The sequence below is a fragment of the Amaranthus tricolor genome, chromosome 12 (genome assembly GCF_026212465.1).
Source record: "Amaranthus tricolor cultivar Red isolate AtriRed21 chromosome 12, ASM2621246v1, whole genome shotgun sequence".
NCBI classification, from domain to species: domain Eukaryota; kingdom Viridiplantae; phylum Streptophyta; class Magnoliopsida; order Caryophyllales; family Amaranthaceae; genus Amaranthus; species Amaranthus tricolor.
In genome coordinates, this window is record NC_080058.1 from 18,886,867 (window position 1) to 18,905,484 (window position 18,618).

The window sequence follows — 18,618 nt, forward strand, 5'->3', positions numbered from 1 at the left end:
AGATGAAGGGTTCTTATGTTATGTTACTACTGAAGAAGTAAAACCTAAACCTAGTTTGCAAGAAACCCCGATCGTGCAAGAATATTCTGATGTGTTTCCTGAAGAATTACCCGGTATACCTCCAAAAAGAGAAGTAGACTTCCATATTGACCTTATTCCTGATATCACCCCTATTTCTAAAACTCCTTACCGTTTTGCTCCAGCTGAATTGGCTGAGCTGAAAAAGCAGCTAGATGAATTGCTGGAAAAAGGTTTCATTCGACCTAACGTTCACCATGGGGAGCTCCGGTCCTCTTTGTCAGAAAGAAAGATGGGAGTATGAGGCTATGCATTGATTATCGGGAGATCAATAAGATTACCATCAAGAATCGTTATCTTTTGCCAAGGATAGACGACCTTTTTGATCAGTTAGGGGGCACAAGGGTCTTTTCGAAGATAGATTTGAGGTCTGGTTATCATCAATTGAGGATTGCTAAAGAAGATATTCCTAAGACTGCATTTAGAACCAGATATGGGCACTATGAGTTTCTAGTAATGCCATTTGGTCTAACGAATGCTCCAGCAGTATTTATGGACCTCATGCAAAGATATTTCAACCCTTACCTGGATAAGTTTGTGGTTGTGTTTATTGATGATATATTGGTGTATTCGAAGAATGAAGAGCAACATGGGCAGCACTTAAGGATAGTTTTAGAGAAGTTGAGAAAGGAGAAACTTTTTGGCAAGTTTAGTAAATGTGAATTTTGGTTAGAAATGATATCTTTCTTAGGGCACGTTGTTTCAAAAGATGGAATTTCTGTTGACCCTGAAAAGATTAGGGCAGTGATGGAATGGCCGAATCCAAAGAGTGTTACTGAAGTAAGAAGTTTCTTAGGCTTGGCAGGCTATTACAGGAAGTTTGTGGAAAATTTTTCTAAAATTGCCCGACCGTTGTTTGAGTTGCTTAAAAAGGGAGTTCGGTTTCAGTGGGGCGAGAAGCAGAGTAAATCATTAGAAGAGCTTAAAAAGAGACTTACGACGGCACCTGTGTTGATCATGCCCGACTGTGGAAAAGCATTTGAGGTATATTGTGATGCATCGAAGGAAGGTTTGGGATGTGTGCTAATGCAAGAAGGCAAAGTAGTAGCTTATGCGTCAAGGCAATTAAGGCCACACGAGTTGAATTATCCAGTACACGACATTGAACTAGCAGCTGTAATTTTTGCTCTGAAGTTATGGAGACATTATCTCTATGGAGTACCATGCAAGATCTTCACTGATCATAAAAATTTGAAATATGTCTTCACTCAGAAGGAGCTGAATATGCGACAAAGGCGGTGGCTGGAAATCATTAAAGACTTTGAAGTTGACATAAATTATCATCCCGGAAAAGCAAACAAAGTGGCAGATGCATTGAGCAGAAGGCCGAGGATATCTGTAAATGCTATAATGACGGAACCTTGGGAATTATACCGAGAAATCCAGAAGTTAGATCTAGAAATTGTTCATCACTATCAAGTTGTTGAATATTTGGGAGCAATGACTATACAACCGACTTTGTTCGAAAGAATTATAGAAGCACAACAAGAAGATCCCGAAATAATCGAGTTAATCATTCGAGTTCAAAGAAAAGAGACAGAAGCGTTCGAAGTGGGTGAGAAAGGTGAACTAAGAATGAACGGGAGATTGTGTATACCAGACAACACAGAGTTGAAAAAAGAGATTTTGAAGGAAGGACACCAAGGAATGTTTCACTTACACCCTGGTAGAGATAAAATGATTGAAGAATTAAGGAAATTATTTTGGTGGAAAGGTATGAGGAAAGATGTAGCTGATTTTGTATCTCGATGCTTGATATGCCAGAAGGTGAAATTTGAAAGGCAGAAGAGTTCTGGACTACTTCAACCACTAGAAATTCCTGAGTGGAAATGGGATTCCGTATCCATGGATTTTGTAGTTGGATTACCAAGAACGCAACGAGGAAATGACACAATTTGGGTAATAGTTGACAGATTGACCAAAGTTGCAAGGTTCCTGCCAATGAAGGGAACATGGTCAGTAAAACAATTGGCTGATGCTTATGTTCGAGAAATTGTAAGATTACATGGAGTACCGAGAACAATTGTGTCTGACATAGACCCAAAATTTTTGTCTCGATTTTGGGAAAAGTTGCAAGAAGCATTCGGATCGAAGCTATGTTTAAGTACTGCATTTCATCCGGCTACTGATGGCCAAACCGAAAGAACCATCCAGACATTAGAGGATCTTTTGAGATGTTGTATTCTTGAATATGGTGGTTCATGGGAACAGAAATTGCCTTTGATAGAGTTTTCATACAACAACAGCTATCAAACCAGCATCAAGATGGCACCAAATGAAGCCTTATACGGGAGAAAATGTCGAGTGCCGTTATGTTGGGATCAGATGGACCGAAATGTGCCAGAAGGACCAGATCTTATCCAAGACTCTATTGATAGCTTGAGGGTAGTGCAAGAGAATATGAAGGCAGCACAAAGTAGACAGAAGAGTTATGCAGACAACCGTCGCAGAGCTTTGCAATTTGCTGAAGGTGACAAAGTATTTCTAAAGATTTCACCAACGAAAGGAGTCCAACGCTTTGGGATAAAAGGGAAATTAAGCCCTAAATTTATCGGACCCTTTGAAATTTTGTAAAGAGTAGGGGAGGTGGCATACGAACTAGCTTTACCCCCGGGTTTAGCTAGAGTTCATAATGTATTCCATGTTTCTCAGTTGAGAAAGTATATCCACGATCCATCCCATGTGTTAGTTCACGAACCCCTCCAAATTGATGAAAACCTAGCTTATGAAGAAAGACCAATTAGAATTTTGGATCGTCAAGTGAAAGAATTGAGGAATAAAAGAATACCTCAAGTTAAAGTGCTATGGTCGAACCATCATGTCGAAGAAGCAACTTGGGAAAGTGAAACTGATATGAGAGAACGCTAACCCCAGTTGTTCATTTAGGTTCAAGTTTCGGGACGAAACTATGTTAAGGGGGGAAGAGTTGTAACAGACCTTTTTTCTTAATCTTAAAATATTTTGACAAATTCAATAATCGTTTCGTTTTATTATTTTCTTTTTAATGATGTTTCGAATTTTATTCCAATTGTTTTTAAGCTCTCGATTTTCTTTTATGTATAATTTATTTCTCTTAAAATAAATTACCTAAATATTAAGTCTAGCTAAATTACCTACAATAACTTAATCTTTTTATTTCCTATATTAATTTATTAAAAATAAAAATATATATATAATAATAATCAAAAAAAAAAAAAAAAGTAAAATGTAAAAAAAAAAAAATCTCTCAAAAGTGGGCGGCAAGCTAGGACTAGGTGACAAAAATATTTAATCTAGTCTTATCCTAAGATAAAACCAAGAAGAAAAATCTTGGATTAATTATAATTTAATTTTCTTGGCCATGAAGGCAAAATTAAAATAATAAAAAAATTACAATCTTAGCCTATAAATAATCTAAAGCTACCGTGGGTAAAAAAAAAAAAAAAAAAGAGAAGGAAAAATCAGAAATTTATTTCCAAAATATAAGCTAATTCCTAAAAAATTATAAAAACCCTAGAAAAATTCCTAAAAATTCTCAAAAATTTTCTAATAATAGTATTTAGTATTAATTATAGAAATTCAAGGGGAGGAAGCTAATTTTGTGGCTAAAAATTCTACAATAATTAATAGTGAAATTATTGAAGGTATAAATTCTTACATATATTTATTTACATGAAATTATGCCCATAAATTTTTATATGTGTTTGTTATATTTAAATTTCATTTTCTGCAAATTTTGGTGAATTAATTCGTTGTAATTTAATTTATATGATTTATTCTTTGAATTGCCAAAAACCGCAAAATCTGAAATAATTTAAATTAAAATAGTAAATATTAATATTTTTAAACGAAATTTTTTCTGTACATATATATATATGAGATATAGATTTTGTGTTAATTTCGTGAAATATTATTGAGTATAAATATTATTATTAATTTTTTCTAAAAAAATAAACCGCAAAATCTGAAATAATTTTAATTAAAATAGTAAACATTAATATTTTTAAACGAAAATTTTTCTGTACATATATATATATGAAATATAAGTTGTGCATTAATTTCGTGAATTATAGTTGAGTATAAATATTATTATTAATTTTTGCTTAAAAAAAACGCATTAAATAAGAAAATTCATAAATTGGTTAAAAATAAATAATTCTGGAAAAAAAATAATTTATTTTAGTGTTACTGTATTTTCATTTCATTTAAATTATTTTTTTTGTAAAAATTTGTGATATTGAAATTTTAAAGAAATAAATTAATAATCTAAATTGTTATTGTAGGCAAAAAGAAAGAAAAATGAAAATAATAATTAAAATTAATTTATTTTGGTGAATAAGAATATACACCAACTCAATTAATAATAATTTATTTATTTTAAAATATTTCATGTAGATTTTAATCTTAAGGAAATTAATTATTCATGTATTAAATCTAAAAATAAGTTATTAAGAAAATAATGAAGCATAATTGAAAGACCCATTTAGTTTTGATTTTAATAGTAATAAATGATTATTTGTATGTAAGTCGTAATGAATTTATTTCTATTGTATGTTATTGTAATGTTGCATTTATATGAAAACAGTAACATGATAATAAAAAGGCTTGATAGTAAGGAAATGCCGAACCATGCTTCCGGCATGTAAAAAAACGTGGGACGTGTTTTCCGGCACGTAAAATACGGCGAACACAGTAAGGTTGTTTAACCTGATCTGTGGCTCGAGCAACATTATACTGGAGGAGTGACGACTCCCACTAAGTTAGGGGTTTTGGTTTACCTCACCCTAACAGGCCCTTACATATATCAAACAAAGATCATATGTGTTGCATTCATTAAATAAGTAATCGGATTCCACGCCCTAACACTCAAGCAGAAGTGTTAGTAAATCACGCCCTGGTACTCAAGCAGAAGGACCAGAAGTTATATATATATAAATGAATCTAATATAAAAATGAATTCCTTATAATACATAAGATACCTTGCATATTATTTAATGCAATGCACTTATTTTTGCTTATTACTTAATGCCGTGCATATACTATCAATACTTGTATATTTGCGGTAAGTTTTTATACTCGGTTTTTTTTAAAGCTGACCGATTTCCATCGGCTGTTCCCATATTTCGGGAGCAGATGCTGCAGGTAACTTTACATGAAGTTATTAAGGAGCTATAGTATTGTCTGTGAGATGTTAGTATATATGTAGTTTATATTACGGGTATGTAAAAACGATAATTATGTATTAAAGAAAGATGTAATACGTAAAATTATATTTTAATGATTTAAGTTTTCCTTGTCTTTGTTTTTATTGAAAATTATGTTTTGTCTTATTTGTTTTTCGCAATAATCACGGTACGATAGACTTCCGCTTAGCATTACCTACTATTATATTACTTTAAACCTAAATTTGGAAAAGGACTGTCCGTTACACTTGGTATCAGAGCCAACGTTATTCGAATGGTCGGATCTTCTTATCCGATACTAGGAAACACCGTGATAAATTACATTTTGAAAAAAAAAAAATTAAAATTAGTATTTTAAATGAAATTTGTTTTATGTGTTTTCTGTGCTTAAAAAAAAATATGTGATTTGCAATTTAAAATGTAGCTAACGCAACACTTCCCTACTTTATTGAAGATGCCAAGAGGTGGTGGTAGAGGATGTATCGCAAGAAGTGAACCTCAAGAGACGAGGAATGATTTTGCTGATGACACGACCCAGGATGCAAGAGTTCAGGCTCTGGAAAATCAGTTAAGAATGATGGAAAGGAATAATGAGAGGCTGCTGAACTTAATGGAGAAGCAGATGAGTCGTTTCCATGAAGATGATGAGGGGAAATTTTATAAGAGATTGTCTAGTCATCAACCTCCAAAATATGATGGAGAACCTGATCCAGTTCGCTTTGAGGATTGGATTGCAGAAATGGAGAAACTGTTGGAGGCTATAAACTGCCCGTCAAGGATGAAAGTGAAATTAGCCGCATTCTACTTAACAGGCACTGCTGAATTATGGTGGAGGACTGTAAAACAAACCGCCATAGATTCTACTTGGGAAGAATTTATAAAGAAGCTTCGTGATCAATTTTACCCACCCTCGCTTCAGAGAAAGAAAGAGAATGAATTCTTGTTTCTGAGGCAAGGAACTATGTCAGTGATCGAGTACGCAAGTAAGTTCAGAGAGCTGGCTAGATTCGCTACTGAAATAGTGATCTCTGATCGAGGCAAGGCGATTAGATTTTTCGAAGGTCTGAACCTCAGGATCCAAAAAGGCACTCCTAGATATCAAGATTTTGATGATTTGTACAATCAAGCCTTGGAGTACGAGCGTATTTTAGAAAAAGAAGACGGGTTTAATAAAAGAAAGAATGAATCTAGTGGGGGCAGTAGGTACAAGAAGGCCAGGAATGAAGGGAAGAAGCCGTTTCAGACTGTAGCAAGGCCGACACAGTGGAAATGTAGGTTATGTGGAAAAGATCATCGAGGCCGAAACTGTAATGGGAAGATTGTATGTTACAAGTGTCACAAGGAGGGACATCTGGCTAGTAACTGTGGGGAAACGTTCAATCTGAGCAAAACAACATCAGAAGCTGCAGGAAACAGAGCATTTGGCAATCAGAGGAATGAGACTAAAGCATCAGTAGGCCTGCATGCAATTGGAGATCATTATGATGGTTTACACCAGGAGTTTGAAGTTGAAGGTAAAGTAATTTCTGGAAAATTTCCTGTTGGTAATTTTACAACAAATGTTTTGTTTGATTGTGGAGCGGATAGGTCTTTTATTTCCAGTGCTTTTCTCCGCATATCTTCTATTTCTTTAAAACCTCAAAAATCCCACTTGTGTATCAACTTACCTGATGGTACACCTTACCTGTGTGATCGTAACTTTTATGATTTTCCATTGGAGATTTGTGGGAATCTTTTACCAGCTGACTTAATTCAATTTGATTTGGGAACATTTGATATCATTTTGGGTATGGATTGGTTGGAGAGATATTCATCGGAGATTTTGTGTAAGGAAAAGGTTGTTAGAATAAAAACTTCCGAGGGAACAAAGTGTATTCGGAAGAACTCAAGATCTCAGCTAGAGACAATTTCTGTAATTCAAGCATCACAAATGTTAAGACAAGGAGATGAAGGGTTCTTATGTTATGTTACTACTGAAGAAGTAAAACCTAAACCTAGTTTGCAAGAAACCCCGATCGTGCAAGAATATTCTGATGTGTTTCCTGAAGAATTACCCGGTATACCTCCAAAAAGAGAAGTAGACTTCCATATTGACCTTATTCCTGATATCACCCCTATTTCTAAAACTCCTTACCGTTTTGCTCCAGCTGAATTGGCTGAGCTGAAAAAGCAGCTAGATGAATTGCTGGAAAAAGGTTTCATTCGACCTAACGTTTCACCATGGGGAGCTCCGGTCCTCTTTGTCAGAAAGAAAGATGGGAGTATGAGGCTATGCATTGATTATCGGGAGATCAATAAGATTACCATCAAGAATCGTTATCCTTTGCCAAGGATAGACGACCTTTTTGATCAGTTAGGGGGCACAAGGGTCTTTTCGAAGATAGATTTGAGGTCTGGTTATCATCAATTGAGGATTGCTGAAGAAGATATTCCTAAGACTGCATTCAGAACCAGATATGGGCACTATGAGTTTCTAGTAATGCCATTTGGTCTAACGAATGCTCCAGCAGCATTTATGGACCTCATGCAAAGATATTTCAACCCTTACCTGGATAAGTTTGTGGTTGTGTTTATTGATGATATATTGGTGTATTCGAAGAATGAAGAGCAACATGGGCAGCACTTAAGGATAGTTTTAGAGAAGTTGAGAAAGGAGAAACTTTTTGGCAAGTTTAGTAAATGTGAATTTTGGTTAGAAATGATATCTTTCTTAGGGCACGTTGTTTCAAAAGATGGAATTTCTGTTGACCCTGAAAAGATTAGGGCAGTGATGGAATGGCCGAATCCAAAGAGTGTTACTGAAGTAAGAAGTTTCTTAGGCTTGGCAGGCTATTACAGGAAGTTTGTGGAAAATTTTTCTAAAATTGCCCGACCGTTGTTTGAGTTGCTTAAAAAGGGAGTTCGGTTTCAGTGGGGCGAGAAGCAGAGTAAATCATTAGAAGAGCTTAAAAAGAGACTTACGACGGCACCTGTGTTGATCATGCCCGACTGTGGAAAAGCATTTGAGGTATATTGTGATGCATCGAAGGAAGGTTTGGGATGTGTGCTAATGCAAGAAGGCAAAGTAGTAGCTTATGCGTCAAGGCAATTAAGGCCACACGAGTTGAATTATCCAGTACACGACATTGAACTAGCAGCTGTAATTTTTGCTCTGAAGTTATGGAGACATTATCTCTATGGAGTACCATGCAAGATCTTCACTGATCATAAAAATTTGAAATATGTCTTCACTCAGAAGGAGCTGAATATGCGACAAAGGCGGTGGCTGGAAATCATTAAAGACTTTGAAGTTGACATAAATTATCATCCCGGAAAAGCAAACAAAGTGGCAGATGCATTGAGCAGAAGGCCGAGGATATCTGTAAATGCTATAATGACGGAACCTTGGGAATTATACCGAGAAATCCAGAAGTTAGATCTAGAAATTGTTCATCACTATCAAGTTGTTGAATATTTGGGAGCAATGACTATACAACCGACTTTGTTCGAAAGAATTATAGAAGCACAACAAGAAGATCCCGAAATAATCGAGTTAATCATTCGAGTTCAAAGAAAAGAGACAGAAGCGTTCGAAGTGGGTGAGAAAGGTGAACTAAGAATGAACGGGAGATTGTGTATACCAGACAACACAGAGTTGAAAAAAGAGATTTTGAAGGAAGGACACCAAGGAATGTTTCACTTACACCCTGGTAGAGATAAAATGATTGAAGAATTAAGGAAATTATTTTGGTGGAAAGGTATGAGGAAAGATGTAGCTGATTTTGTATCTCGATGCTTGATATGCCAGAAGGTGAAATTTGAAAGGCAGAAGAGTTCTGGACTACTTCAACCACTAGAAATTCCTGAGTGGAAATGGGATTCCGTATCCATGGATTTTGTAGTTGGATTACCAAGAACGCAACGAGGAAATGACACAATTTGGGTAATAGTTGACAGATTGACCAAAGTTGCAAGGTTCCTGCCAATGAAGGGAACATGGTCAGTAAAACAATTGGCTGATGCTTATGTTCGAGAAATTGTAAGATTACATGGAGTACCGAGAACAATTGTGTCTGACATAGACCCAAAATTTTTGTCTCGATTTTGGGAAAAGTTGCAAGAAGCATTCGGATCGAAGCTATGTTTAAGTACTGCATTTCATCCGGCTACTGATGGCCAAACCGAAAGAACCATCCAGACATTAGAGGATCTTTTGAGATGTTGTATTCTTGAATATGGTGGTTCATGGGAACAGAAATTGCCTTTGATAGAGTTTTCATACAACAACAGCTATCAAACCAGCATCAAGATGGCACCAAATGAAGCCTTATACGGGAGAAAATGTCGAGTGCCGTTATGTTGGGATCAGATGGACCGAAATGTGCCAGAAGGACCAGATCTTATCCAAGACTCTATTGATAGCTTGAGGGTAGTGCAAGAGAATATGAAGGCAGCACAAAGTAGACAGAAGAGTTATGCAGACAACCGTCGCAGAGCTTTGCAATTTGCTGAAGGTGACAAAGTATTTCTAAAGATTTCACCAACGAAAGGAGTCCAACGCTTTGGGATAAAAGGGAAATTAAGCCCTAAATTTATCGGACCCTTTGAAATTTTGTAAAGAGTAGGGGAGGTGGCATACGAACTAGCTTTACCCCCGGGTTTAGCTAGAGTTCATAATGTATTCCATGTTTCTCAGTTGAGAAAGTATATCCACGATCCATCCCATGTGTTAGTTCACGAACCCCTCCAAATTGATGAAAACCTAGCTTATGAAGAAAGACCAATTAGAATTTTGGATCGTCAAGTGAAAGAATTGAGGAATAAAAGAATACCTCAAGTTAAAGTGCTATGGTCGAACCATCATGTCGAAGAAGCAACTTGGGAAAGTGAAACTGATATGAGATAACGCTAACCCCAGTTGTTCATTTAGGTTCAAGTTTCGGGACGAAACTATGTTAAGGGGGGAAGAGTTGTAACAGACCGTTTTTCTTAATATTAAAATATTTTGACAAATTCAATAATCGTTTCGTTTTATTATTTTCTTTTTAATGATGTTTCGAATTTTATTCCAATTGTTTTTAAGCTCTCGATTTTCTTTTATGTATAATTTATTTCTCTTAAAATAAATTACCTAAATATTAAGTCTAGCTAAATTACCTACAATAACTTAATCTTTTTATTTCCTATATTAATTTATTAAAAATAAAAATATATATATAATAATAATCAAAAAAAAAAAAAAAAGTAAAATGTAAAAAAAAAAAAATCTCTCAAAAGTGGGCGGCAAGCTAGGACTAGGTGACAAAAATATTTAATCTAGTCTTATCCTAAGATAAAACCAAGAAGAAAAATCTTGGATTAATTATAATTTAATTTTCTTGGCCATGAAGGCAAAATTAAAATAATAAAAAAATTACAATCTTAGCCTATAAATAATCTAAAGCTACCGTGGGTAAAAAAAAAAAAAAGAGAAGGAAAAATCAGAAATTTATTTCCAAAATATAAGCTAATTCCTAAAAAATTATAAAAACCCTAGAAAAATTCCTAAAAATTCTCAAAAATTTTCTAATAATAGTATTTAGTATTAATTATAGAAATTCAAGGGGAGGAAGCTAATTTTGTGGCTAAAAATTCTACAATAATTAATAGTGAAATTATTGAAGGTATAAATTCTTACATATATTTATTTACATGAAATTATGCCCATAAATTTTTTTATGTGTTTGTTATATTTAAATTTCATTTTCTGTGGTGAATTAATTCGTTGTAATTTAATTTATATGATTTATTCTTTGAATTGCCAAAAACCGCAAAATCTGAAATAATTTAAATTAAAATAGTAAATATTAATATTTTTAAACGTAATTTTTTCTGTACATATATATATATGAGATATAGATTTTGTGTTAATTTCGTGAAATATTATTGAGTATAAATATTATTATTAATTTTTTCTAAAAAAATAAACCGCAAAATCTGAAATAATTTTAATTAAAATAGTAAACATTAATATTTTTAAACGAAAATTTTTCTGTACATATATATATATATATATGAAATATAAGTTGTGCATTAATTTCGTGAATTATAGTTGAGTATAAATATTATTATTAATTTTTGCTTAAAAAAAACGCATTAAATAAGAAAATTCATAAATTGGTTAAAAATAAATAATTCTGGAAAAAAAATAATTTATTTTAGTGTTACTGTATTTTCATTTCATTTAAATTATTTTTTTTGTAAAATTTTGTGATATTGAAATTTTAAAGAAATAAATTAATAATCTAAATTGTTATTGTAGGCAAAAAGAAAGAAAAATGAAAATAATAATTAAAATTAATTTATTTTGGTGAATAACAATATACACCAACTCAATTAATAATAAGTTATTTATTTTAAAATATTTCATGTAGATTTTAATCTTAAGGAAATTAATTATTCATGTATTAAATCTAAAAATAAGTTATTAAAAAAATAATGAAGCATAATTGAAAGACCCATTTAGTTTTGATTTTAATAGTAATAAATGATTATTTGCATGTAAGTCGTAATGAATTTATTTCTATTGTATGTTATTGTAATGTTGCATTTATATGAAAACAGTAACATGATAATAAAAAGGCTTGATAGTAAGGAAATGCCGAACCATGCTTCCGGCATGTAAAAAACGTGGGACGTGTTTTTCGGCACGTAAAATACGGCGAACACAGTAAGGTTGTTTAACCTGATCTGTGGCTCGAGCAACATTATACTGGAGGAGTGACGACTCCCACTAAGTTAGGGGTTTTGGTTTACCTCACCCTAACAGGCCCTTACATATATCAAACAAAGATCATATGTGTTGCATTCATTAAATAAGTAATCGGATTCCACGCCCTAACACTCAAGCAGAAGTGTTAGTAAATCACGCCCTGGTACTCAAGCAGAAGGACCAGAAGTTATATATATATAAATGAATCTAATATAAAAATGAATTCCTTATAATACATAAGATACCTTGCATATTATTTATTGCAATGCACTTATTTTTGCTTATTACTTAATGCCGTGCATATACTATCAATACTTGTATATTTGCGGTAAGTTTTTATACTCGGTTTTTTTTAAAGCTGACCGATTTCCATCGGCTGTTCCCATATTTCGGGAGCAGATGCTGCAGGTAACTTTACATGAAGTTATTAAGGAGCTATAGTATTGTCTGTGAGATGTTAGTATATATGTAGTTTATATTACGGGTATGTAAAAACGATAATTATGTATTAAAGAAAGATGTAATACGTAAAATTATATTTTAATGATTTAAGTTTTCTTTGTTTTTATTGAAAATTCTGTTTTGTCTTATTTGTTTTTCGCAATAATCACGGTACGATAGACTTCCGCTTAGCATTACCTACTATTATATTACTTTAAACCTATATTTGGAAAAGGACTGTCCGTTACAGGACCGGTCCCGGTTCCGGTTCCATGGAACCGTTGGACCGGTTCACCCGGACCGGTTCCGGTTCCAAACCGCGGTTTTTTAGGTCCGGTATATGAAGTATTTTTCCGGCGCTTTCACGGTTCCGCGGTTCAAAACCTGTCGCAAACGGTTCCGGTTCCGGATCCGGTTCCAAGCGGTTCGGCACCGGTTCGGTTCCGGGTAACCCGCCCCGTGGCCATGCCTAATTATATGTTATATTCAATTTATATATTTTATTATTCTTTTAAATATATTATATAATTACACAATATAAAAAAAATATAATAATGAAGAAACGACTTAATACACGTGTTACGTTCTCATTAAAATTTTTCCCGCCTTGTTTTCTATTGTTGACATGAAAACTATTGAATTTTGATGATTGTTTGATCAATATTTAAGGAAACAATTAACTCATTACAAATAACTAATATTTCTTCATTAAGTGATTCAACCATAAATAGACAAAAAATAAAATAATCTAATTTTTCTATTATCATATACACAATCTTAAGTCTCAAGCTCAAAATTTATATTATATGTTATATTCAATTTATATATTTTATTATTCTTTTAATTATATTTTATAATTACACAATATAAAAATAAAATATACTAATGAAGAAACGACTTAATGCACGTGTTACGTTACCATTAAAATTTTTCCCGCCTTGTTTCTATTGTTGACATGAAAACTTTTGAATTTTGATGATTGTTTGATCATTATTTAAGGAAACAATTAAGTCATTACAAATAACTAATATTTCTTCATTAAGTGATTCAACCATAAAAAGACAAAAAATAAAATAATCTAATTTTTCTATTATCATATACACAATCTTACACCTTAAGTTCAAAATTTATTTTATATTTTATATTCAATTTATATATTTTATTATTATTCTTTTAAAAATATTTTATAATCATACATGATAAATATCTACAAATTAAATTAAAATATAATATATTGATGGAAAATCTAAAACTTCTAATGATGGAATCATATAAATAAATCAATCTAATTTTCTATTATCATATACACAATCTTAAGTCTCAAGCTTAAAATTTATATTACGTGTTATATTCAATTTATATATTTTATTATTCTTTTAAATATATTTTATAATTACACAATATAAAAATAATCAATAAAATATACTAATGAACAAACGACTAAGGACACGTGTCATGTTCTTATAGAAATTTTTCCTGCCTTTTTTCTATTGTTGACTTGAAAATTTTTTATGATTGTCTTGATATTTAAGGAAATATATAACTCATTTAAAATATAATATTTTTTGATTGACTGTAATTATATTTCTGATATACACCTACAATTGTTTTATCCAAAAAAATTAAAGTTTGCTTCATTAAGAATTGATCCAATCATTAAAAGACAAAAAATAAATCAATCTAATTTTCTATTATCATATACACAATCTTAAGTCTCAAGCTCAAAATTTATATTATATGTTATATTCAATTTATATATTTTATTATTCTTTTAAATATATTTTATAATTACACAATATAAAAATAAAATATACTAATGAAGAAACGACTTAATACACGTGTTATGTTCTCATTAAAATTTTTCCCGCCTTGTTTCTATTGTTGACATGAAAACTTTTGAATTTTGATGATTGTTTGATCAATATTTAAGAAAACAATTAACTCATTACAAATAACTAATATTTCTTCATTAAGTGATTCAACCATAAAAAGACAAAAAATAAAATAATCTAATTTTTCTATTATCATATACACAATCTTCCACCTTAAGCTCAAAATTTATATTATATTTTATATTCAATTTATATATTTTATTATCATTCTTTTAAAAATATTTTATAATCATACATGATAAAAATCTACAAATTAAATTAAAATATAATATATTGATGGAAAATCTAAAACTTCTAATGATGGAATCATAGAAAAAATAATAATTTTTTTATAATAAATAATGTATCCTATTGCATGTTAAAATTGTAATTCAAATTTAACAAAAACTATTGACGGATATTTCTTAACTTGGGTGATTTCAGCAATATAATATAGGTTAACGATAATCAGTTTGATAAAATTTTATTAATAGAAGGTAATTTTTGTCTTTCTTTCACATAAATGTTTTAATATAATTATATAATAAATTATTTATTTGCTTTGTCAATTATATTATCATAGCAAATACAAAGATTGAAAGATTAAGTTTATATTGTAAATGAATTAATTTTTATAAATTAATTTTACTGTATTTATATAAGTAAATATTTATTACATCTTTGTTTTACACGGGAATCTATCTAGTAAACATTAAATGAATTCATACCTTGGTAGATCTTGAATGGAGCCGTTGAAACATGACGAAAAAGGCTAAATATGTTTTTCACAATGGCTATATCATAAGTTCTAATTAACTTATGTTTCAAGGTACATAAACATATAAGCCCCAACGAATGATAGCATTTTCTTGAACAATAGTAAACACATGTATGTTTTTGCCTTCTATCGTAAAATGTCACAACTATAAATTGATCAAGGGGTGAAATTAATATCTACTTTTGCCTTGAAAAGATCAAAACTTGCCATAAATTTTTAATTACCGTGGCATAACTAGTGGCATAAGTAATATATTGTAGTAATGGTTGAGGCCCACAAGATCTCGCTTGATTATAATATACTTAATGTTCGCCCTCGCCAACTATTTCATATCTCAATTACTTTTCATGGAAATAGGAGCACTCTTAGTAAAACGGTACACTATAACCCGTATCATCGCATATCCGTACTGGTATGTTATTGGTTGCAACAGTCTTGCAAGTTTACGATCCTCATTATTCACCTTCTGGCAGATCAAATATTTTGATACATTTCGTAATCACCCGCATGAGTTGATTAAGTCGTGTTACTTATTACTCAAAAGATGAACTTATAAAGAGTGTTACACCCTTCTAGGCTCTAACACACACAACTATCCTTTTGAACCTCATGCTCTTACCTTCATGTATTGAGAATCCGTAACGTTTTTCCTATAGAAATTTAATTACACAAATTTTTGAGCTTTAGGTCATTAGCCTACTTTTCCATAATTTGCTCAAAGAAAGTAGTTTCAAAAGTCAAGACACTCAATCTTGATTTTAGCTCTCCTTGTTGCATTACCTCTAGAAGTCTCGACAAAGCTCTTTAAAAATACGTAAACATCTACCACTCCAGATAAATCAACTCCAGATCATAATCATCGATTCGCTCCAACCATCTCCTTCGCCTCATATTAAGCTCACGTAAAGTATTGAGGTACTTGAAACATTGGTGATTCATAAAGATCTTCACTTTACCCTAAGTAAGTAACGTTTTTAAATCTTAAAAGAAAACACCATTTCAAATAACTTTAGGTTGTAGGTAGGGTAATTAACCTTATATGGTTTCAACTGATGCATAGCATACACAAAGACCTTATCTTGCATATAAACTATAACACCCCTAAACTTCGAGTATCTACTAAAATTATATTAAAATTCTACAATAAATTTCGCAAAACTACAATTTATATTTTGAACGTCTTAAATTTGATTTTCGGCCAAATATTGAATTATAAATCTAATTTAGCAAATCAACAATTGAAATTCCAAAGTTCCAAAAGCTTAGAAGCCAACATATTTCCTATATAATTATTTGAAATCCTAACATGTTATTCCACGATTATTAAAAGATAATTCTTAAAGGAAAACTATCCTAGAAAAATCGAAATAAAAACTTAAGTTAAAATCTTACAACCCAACTAAAAATAATTAGCGCTAATTAACATTTTCAAGTATCTTTAAGCCTCAAAATGCTAATTATAAATAAATTTATGGCATAAAGCAAATATTGTAACTATATTTACATAAAATGAGTGGACATTCCTTTTTGCCAATACCCCAACTTTAAATTTTCATGTACCTGCATATATTGGTGATTCGCTTTGTAGTATCATCTAAACAGGCTAAGCAAGATTCCATGCTATAAATCCAAATACACATAAAGGTGGGATACATTAATCATATCATAAAAATAATTATTTTCGCAAACACAATACTATATTAGTACATTATAAAACTCTCCCTCTTCTTTTTTTTAATCGAACACTTTTTCGATCTCCTTTGCTAAAAGATTTCCTTTCAAAGTCTTAAAATAATAAAACTTCTTTTCTAATAGGCTAGGTAGGTCCTCCGGATAACTATTAGAGAAAGATCCTTAAAGTGGACACCCAAAATTGTTCGAACCATAGTAGAACATCTAAGTCTAAGGTACTAATTAACGTACCCCCTAACTTTTATGTAGTGTCGAGATCATTTCGAAAAGGTTTCAATTCCTTGAGACACCGCTGAGGTAATCCTAACTATTTGAAAACATGAAACTATCTATAGATCTTTTTTGTAACTATTCTATAATTTTATGTTTTGAAAAAAAACTTTTTATATTAGGAAGAACATCTCGTTATCTACACAATCACAAAGCACATTTATTAGGCCCTTTCTAAAGTTTATTTCTAACATCTACATTTGGGCCATGGGCGGTTGCCTTTCTTGCCTACCCTCAAGGTCGGGTCTAACTTTATTATATTGATGTCGATGCGTAAATCAATGTTAGGCTTGATTTAATCTAGGCATAAGGTGATAAATTCATATTATCTAGGGTTTACGTATTTAAATGGCATACTGACACGTGGCTTATTATTATTTTGTTAATGATGGAACTTGTTAAACATGTTAGATGTCATTTCGACCTTTATAAGAAAGTGTTATGCAAAGGATCGATTTTTATAGGATAAACAAAAGGTCGGACCTTCAAAAGATAACACCTAAACGTAAGAGCATTAGAATAAAATATTCCTTTAATAAATTAAAGTACATCTTTAAACAAATCAATGTTAGGCTAAAATAAAATATTGATATTAGGCGTTGAAACCTTATTAATTAGGGTTTATATAATTGAATATTAGGATGTAAAAATGAATTTGTAATTATTATTCTAATCTTTACGTTTTAATAGATACATGTTAGGTAAAATCAATTATAATTTTTTAAATATGCAATCGATCTCTAGAATATCTACCTATATTCAAACCAATCTCAATTAAAGTGAGATACATATTTTTGTAATCTTTTTTAGTAACTATTAAATAAGTCAATAAGAAATCTAACCTTTTCCCTGTTGTGTGTCGAGTTCTTGAGCACTTGGGCATGGACTTCTTTCCCAATTACAAGAGCACTTCTAGCATACCCAACAATGATTGAAGTACATGTTACCATGTTTCGCCTTTTCGTCCTATCAAAACTTTTCTAGAATCCTCGATTTCTCCACATCTTGCATACATGTTCAAGAGAAAAGTACCAATGTAAACATTGTTTCTGTTCCGTTTCTTAACTGCAATACCATGCAATTGTCTTCCAAATTTCAGTGTCTTTTCTTCTCCACACGCCTTCAAAACACTACATATAGTATGTTCATTCAGAATATATATGTTGACCAGCATTCGTGATAGCAGTGAGAACGCTTTCTTACTGTACCCTGTTGCGAGCAAGAAGTGATCATCGTAGTACAAGCAACTATATTCCGCTTTTTTATCCAATCAAAGATTCGTAAAGCACTTTGAAATTCACCAGATTGTGCCTAAACATACAGGATACCACTTTCTACAATCAAATTGTTCCATCTACCTTTGATAATAAAAGCATGAACTTTCTTGCCAAGCTCATAATTCAGCCTCTTTCCACACAAAATCAACACACAGACACATACATCGTTCCATTTGCTTCAATACCCGACTTCATAAACTCTTAAAAAACGCTAATAGCCTTATCTTGAAAACCAAATTTCAAATACCCATTTTGCTTTGCAGTCCAAAAAGCAACACTTCGTTCAAAGATTTCATCGAACACCTTACGGGCTTCTTCT

At 31.7% G+C, this 18,618-nt stretch overlaps 1 pseudogene; it reads right to left on the reverse strand.

Annotated features, from left to right (window-relative positions):
- Nucleotides 1–14,680: 14,680 nt before the first annotated feature.
- Nucleotides 14,681–18,618, reverse strand: part of LOC130828664 (pentatricopeptide repeat-containing protein At4g18520, chloroplastic-like) — a 4,462-nt pseudogene continuing 524 nt past the window's right edge.